The following is a 6,346-nucleotide window of genomic DNA, read 5'->3' as shown; positions in this document are numbered from 1 at the left end:
GAACTCCTTTAAGACTGTTGGAAAAGCATTCCTCATGAAGCTGGTTGAGAGAATGCTAAGAGTGTGCAAAGCTCTCATCAAGGCAAAGGGTGGCTACCTTGAAGAATCTAAAATCTATTTTGATTTGTTGAACACTTTTTTGGTTACTACATGATTCCATGTGTTATTTCATAGTTTTGATGTCTTCACTATTATTCTACAATGTAGAAAATCGTTTAAAAAAAATGAAAAACCCTTGAATGAGTAGGTGTCAACTTTTGACTGATACTGCATATAAAACACAGGAAAATCACATTGACAGACATCTGACAACAGCAAAGCTATATGAGCCAATTTAACAGGTTGCTGGCTGCTCACACTCAAAAAACACAAGGTGTCACATTAGAGTTACTAACTCCAGTCCTTACGAAAGCCATGACGTTGTGTCTGCTTTTCCCCCATGCTGCCATCTCCAAGGTCCTTCGTGAGAAGAAGAATCGTGCCCTGACAAAGACAAATGTATTCTACCGCATAATTAAGTTTGGCGTTCAGACATACAACAACTTACTACTGTACTACTATAGAAAATTATGTATTTGGATCATGTGCAGTGTTTTGATTGATTTGTCCCTTGGAATCTTACTACTAGTCCCTATTGTGTCAAAACATGCCAAACCTTCATGATCAGATTACAATGATTTTAGAGGAGAGCCATGGTCTGACAATTTCTGAGCTGAGCTGTAAACTGTGAAACTAGACAAACTACATTGTTCAGTGGTCATGGTTGAATACTATGATAAAAGTATGTTTAGTTTGAAAATAGTTTAGATCTTTGTAAAGCAAGGTAATTGCTTATTGTACACAACCATGCTTTGTTTCAGAATATGTAGGCTAGTTGGTAAATAATATGTATATATATATATATATATATATATATAAAAGGTTGTGTTAGTCTATAGGGCTTTACGGAGGGAGGCATAGACCTATAGAAATTAGGTGGCAGTAAGACACAGCAAATACTAGTCAAAGGACCAAAAAGAAATCCTCAGTGGTATCTTAAATACAACTTTTGATGTTTTGTTGCATCTTAACCAAAAGCTTTAAAGCATGAGAGGTGACCCAAGCTTTGTTATCCAAGGCTTGCAATGTATTATTAATATGCTGCAATGTTACCCTCAGGAATATCATGTTTGCGGGTGTCCTACCACAAAACTCTATTGAAGAGACCTAAACCATGTTATTACAATTCCAATGATAATGACAGCTTCAAAATGCTCAGGGTTATTTCAGTTTTCTACTCCCTGTCATAGCAATTAGCTTTAAATTTAGTCCCCAAACTCTGCATGATGCCAGTGCAAAAAGCTATATGCTTAAATTTACAGTAACTACACCCTGACATCTGTGATATACTTTATTGTTCAACTTTTGGTTGAAGAATGTTCCTTGGGCACCTTCAAGTTTCTCCATAAAGCACAATTTGGAAGCCAGTTGAGAGAGGGCATGTAATGTGACAGTGGCTTTTGGATTCAAATGACCCGCAATAACTTTACATTGTTTATTTCAGTTGGTTCAGGTACTCAGAACCTGTAAAGTCAACTGCAATTTGTTGAACTTTTGTGGCTTCTCCGAAATTTATGTAATCCAACAAAACAGTGTGATCCTGGTGGCTGTGTAACCTGTCAGCGGCCCAAGGTTCTTCCCAGGACACGCAGCACAATATTCCTGTTAGAAGGGGTGCAAATGACGTTACATACCAGGGGGTGCACCTCAATCCACATGTAGGCCTATAAACAGATCTGTGTTAATGTGTCACGTGTGCTATATTTAACATATTCACATGACAAGAGGCTCAAGAAGCAGAAAATGAACATGTCTTTCTTGATATTCATGCAAAGGTCTGTTGATGGGAAGTTTCTGTATTTTATTCGTCTGAATGTTTGTAGCGCAGAGATCCTATTTGTTATATTATGTAGCTAGCCTAACTTTATTGCGTGTAGCCTGTTTCATTTGAATATGTTTTTGTGTGATTGCATTCTAAGTCAAATTTACCTGGAATAGTTTTGTATACTGTGCATATGACATTACCTGCTTCAGGTGATTGTGAAGTAGACTGCTAGCATGTCCACAGCCAGTGCCACATGATATGGTTTCTATGGCATCAAAATTGTAAAACACAGGTTCCCCAGTGGCTTGAAGTGAAGCTTACCTAGCTATTGTTAGGCAAGGTCTGTGTAGGTATAGCCACTACAATTCTTTGTCCAAATTGTATGTCTACAAAAGGAAAGAAATGAGGCAAACAGGAGTCAAAAGCCAATAAAGAGTCTGACATTGAGAAGGAAAAGGTCAATGCTGCTCTTCTTTAGCTTTTGCAGAAGCAGCAGCTGTTCTTCCTGGTGTCCACAAAAAAACACTGGTACACTGATAGTCACACAAATGTAAAATACAACGATATACAAACAACTTTCTTTTTTTATTACAAAAAAATTAGCATATCCTGTTCCAACTTTTTTTGTTGTTGCAGATTACAAGGCTGGAGGGACAATTTAAAAAGTAAAATAAATAAATAAAACAGGCCCTTGAGGAAAATTAACAGCTGGTAAGTATTTAGTCTTTGTGAATTAAGTTCGGGTAACTAACCTCCCAGGTAAATCTTCCATCATTTTGACCTAACAGCCACATTCAAAAGAACAATGAGTGACTAGACAGGGCAGAAATGGACCAGGAACATTTACATGTAGTCTATCTAATAATACATATTAATTGTCCTGTAAGTCCCAAGGGTATACATTGTTTGTACTCCATCAAAATAAATGTGCTGTGTTGGTTCTGAACCACAGTGTTCTTTTTAATTAGGCAGTCCCTATGCTAACTTATATGAAAAAACAAAGAAAACAAAAACAAAGAAAAACAAAAACTAAGAACCTACCCCATACACTTTCAGCCATATAGTCTGAAATTATGTTTTGGTAATGCCCTTCTTTGGAAACAGAAAAAAAAGTCATTAAAATGTGCATGGTCTCAAACATACAAACTAGTTTTTATATAGGCTAAGAAGGTATCTTTCCCTCATGTGTCATATGGATTGTTTGTGCTGGTGTGCAACTTTATTTACGGGTTAATTTTGACAGTTGATCTCTACAGAGAAAAATAAATCACATTGATTGGAGTAAAGATCCTTGAAATATCTAACTGCCATTGGAATGGTCAAACAACAACATGTTCCACTTTTGCTGACAGCTGTTTTCCATCTCCATGCTGGTAAAAATGGGACCCAATAAGCTTTTGAGAAATAAGACGCTCGGTCTGGACCAACTTAAAACATCCCCATTTTAGACATGCATGGCATTGTCACTTATGCCCATGTAGCACTAATTCTGGAAAATTATTTTTGTGGTTGACCCTAATGATGTGATTTCACGACATGCCCCTCAACCCCCTTTGCTCATTGTAAAGTGATAAAATGGTTCATCTTGAAAATTGACTTAGCTAATGGAAATCATCACATAAAAGCACTCCGAGAACATGAGCCCCGTGGCATGTCTCAAATTAGTCTGACAACGTTGAAAAAGTCAGCCACCAAACAATTATATCATCAAGATATTTAGCAGTTGTCATTTTCCAGTCATTCCACTGGGTCAGTGCCATATTTTCTTTGCAACTAAAACACAGCATTAGGAATAACAGAGAAGAGAGAAATGCTAAACTTCTGAAGCACAAATCTGGCCATTTGATGAAAGAATGCAAGCTTTCTGAAGAAAGCTGTGGCTAATTGAATTGACCCCTGTCCTAAGTTTATGGAATACAGTCACATAGCAAAATAGGTGGCATCTAAAGTAGCATGGCATTCATAAAGTAATCTAAAGAATAACAATTAGGCATAACATTATAATCAAATGGTTGCTAACCTATCATTTAGTCATCATGTACCTGATTGTGGGTGAATGTTTTGCTTGCCTTCCATAACTTTGTCCACTTTAGTCATTTCTGACTGGAGTGTACACAGCAGCATTTAAACTCTGATTTCAGCCTCAGTTTGACTGATTTGGGTTTGGTTGCAAAGGCCATATTTCATCTGAACTTTTAGATTTTATTCCCAGCTATTATAGGTGGTTGTTCTCCTCCTGTTCCTGGAAGCTATGGTAATTTCTCAGAAAATCTGCATCAATTATATTTCTGAAATAGCAGCTGCCATCTCACGTACAAATATGAAGTGGACACACACTTAGCTTTGGAAAGTGTACATTCTTAAAATGTTCATTGTATACATAAAGTAGCTAATAATATCGGTATACAGTATTTACACCTGCTGTGTAGAGAACATCATTTTCTTTGACTGCAAAATCCAAGTAATATACAGTATAACTAACTCTGATTGGTTGTTGCAGGTTTCAGAGTACACTCTTACATTCATTGAGCTGGATGAGAACTTCAAGAGATCCATCGAGTTCAGGATGATCCAGGGTGAACTGAAGACTATCAAGGAGTTTGGGGAAAAATAAAGCCCGAATGGACAGGAGCTCAGTAGCATGAGAACAAGATGGACAGAAACCTTGTTTCATACCCTGAAGTACCACTCTTGATTGTGAATGATTTCACAGTTCTATCAATGATCATCAACTCTCTCTTTTCTAGATGAAAGAAAGCATGTACATTGCGGAGAGGGAGCACAAGTAAAGCCTAGCTAGAATGGAGCACACATTCTTCAGTGAAAAAGGTATGACTTTAAAAGGACAAATAATTTTGTACATGAAAAATACACTTAGGGAAAACTAGCCTTGAGCTAATCAAAAAGTATTGGATTTAATGGGTAAAGATGTTAAGGTGTGAAAAGCCTACTTGCGCTATAGAGGGGGGCGAGAGGAACAGTGAGTACTGTGTTCTCTGCAGGTTCGCCTAGAGGAGGCAGAGCAGAGGATCGCCCAACTGGATGAGAGGGCCCACAATGAAGCCGTTGTGCGAGTGTCTCCGCTGGCCAATTACAGGCTAATTTTACTGTTCAAACTGCACCTTCAGGCCAGGAGAAAAAAAAGAGGCAAAATAAATAACATGGGAGGGGAAACAAGGTTATTATCTTGACCACACCAGTTTGTCTTCCTTAAGATAGTGTACATCACCTAAGCCAATGATGACATCCCAAGCAGTTCCAGAATGCCTTGGAGGGAAGAGGGTCCTGGTTTGGAACAGTGGGGAAGACCTCTCTGTGTAGTGTATAGTTCAAAAGCCAAGTACTATATATACACTTTGAAGTCTGTGTGTTCTTTTATAGTCTATAAATGATCTTCAACACTGATACTGAATGTGGCATTTTTCATAGATTGTATTGCCAGTTCTATACTTCAGTTCTTGGTGATTTATATTGTAGAAATAAATGTAAGCTGCATTTTCAGACCAATTTGGTGACTTAAGGCAAATTAAAACCAAATCTTCCCCAGCATTCTAAGCTTGGAATTTGATGTCACTCATAATCTTCTCTACTACATCACCAGACCACTCCCTGTCCCATCACCAAACCCAGTGCACCACCTTTATGCCATTTATACCTTAGAGTTTGGCACATGACAGGTAAAACTGTCAAGCAGCTAGACAACGCATCACTCTTCATGTTCAACAACAACGTTGGTAGCCTAGTGCCTGGCTGAGACTAAGTGGAGAACCTGAGGAAGATGACTGTCACTGGCTGAGGAAAACGCCTCCCTGGCACTGCATAAGGTACACCAGCCCCAATGGCGCCACAAACAGAACTGTAGGCATTTTCATGCACTGGCAGTGCCTGGACAAAGATTCATCATCTCAATAACTTGTCTTTTGTAAATTGTTAAACACGTGGCAGATCTCCAGTGGACATATTTCAGATGGTATTTCCCCTTTTATTTATATTTACTGACCCCATGTTTGTTTTGCTTGCGGCCCCTCATACGGCCCCTCATACCCTCCACAGTGCGAGCTGGTGGCTTTGGCAAGTTTCCACTGGCTTCTGGGTTCCAAGTCAGTGGCTTCCCCCCTCAGCATTTTTGGGCACTGTTTCTCTAAAGCAAATACCATAATCTCACCCATTATTTTAAAGTCCTTCTTTCATGCTCCAGCCTCCTTCCATTCCCTTCCATGCTCCACCCATTTCCTTCCATGCTCCACCCATTCCATTCCATGCTCCACCCTCCGATTCCCTTCCATGCTCCACCCTCCGATTCCCTTCCATGCTCCACCCTCCGATTCCCTTCCATGCGCAACCCTCCGATTCCCTTCCATGCGCAACCCTCCGATTCCCTTCCATGCGCAACCCTCCGATTCCCTTCCATGCGCAACCCTCCGATTCCCTTCCATGCGCAACCTCCGATTCCCTTCCATGCGCAACCCTCCGTCCCTTCCA

The 6,346-nt window shown here is 39.5% G+C and overlaps 1 pseudogene; it reads left to right on the top strand.

Annotated features, from left to right (window-relative positions):
- The first annotated feature begins 414 nt into the window (after window positions 1–414).
- Window positions 415–6,346, top strand: part of LOC139027625 (basal body-orientation factor 1-like) — an 8,995-nt pseudogene continuing 3,063 nt past the window's right edge.

This window comes from Salvelinus sp. IW2-2015, linkage group LG4q.2, assembly GCF_002910315.2.
Source record: "Salvelinus sp. IW2-2015 linkage group LG4q.2, ASM291031v2, whole genome shotgun sequence".
NCBI lineage: Eukaryota > Metazoa > Chordata > Actinopteri > Salmoniformes > Salmonidae > Salvelinus > Salvelinus sp. IW2-2015.
This window is presented reverse-complemented; position numbering and strand designations above follow the sequence as displayed.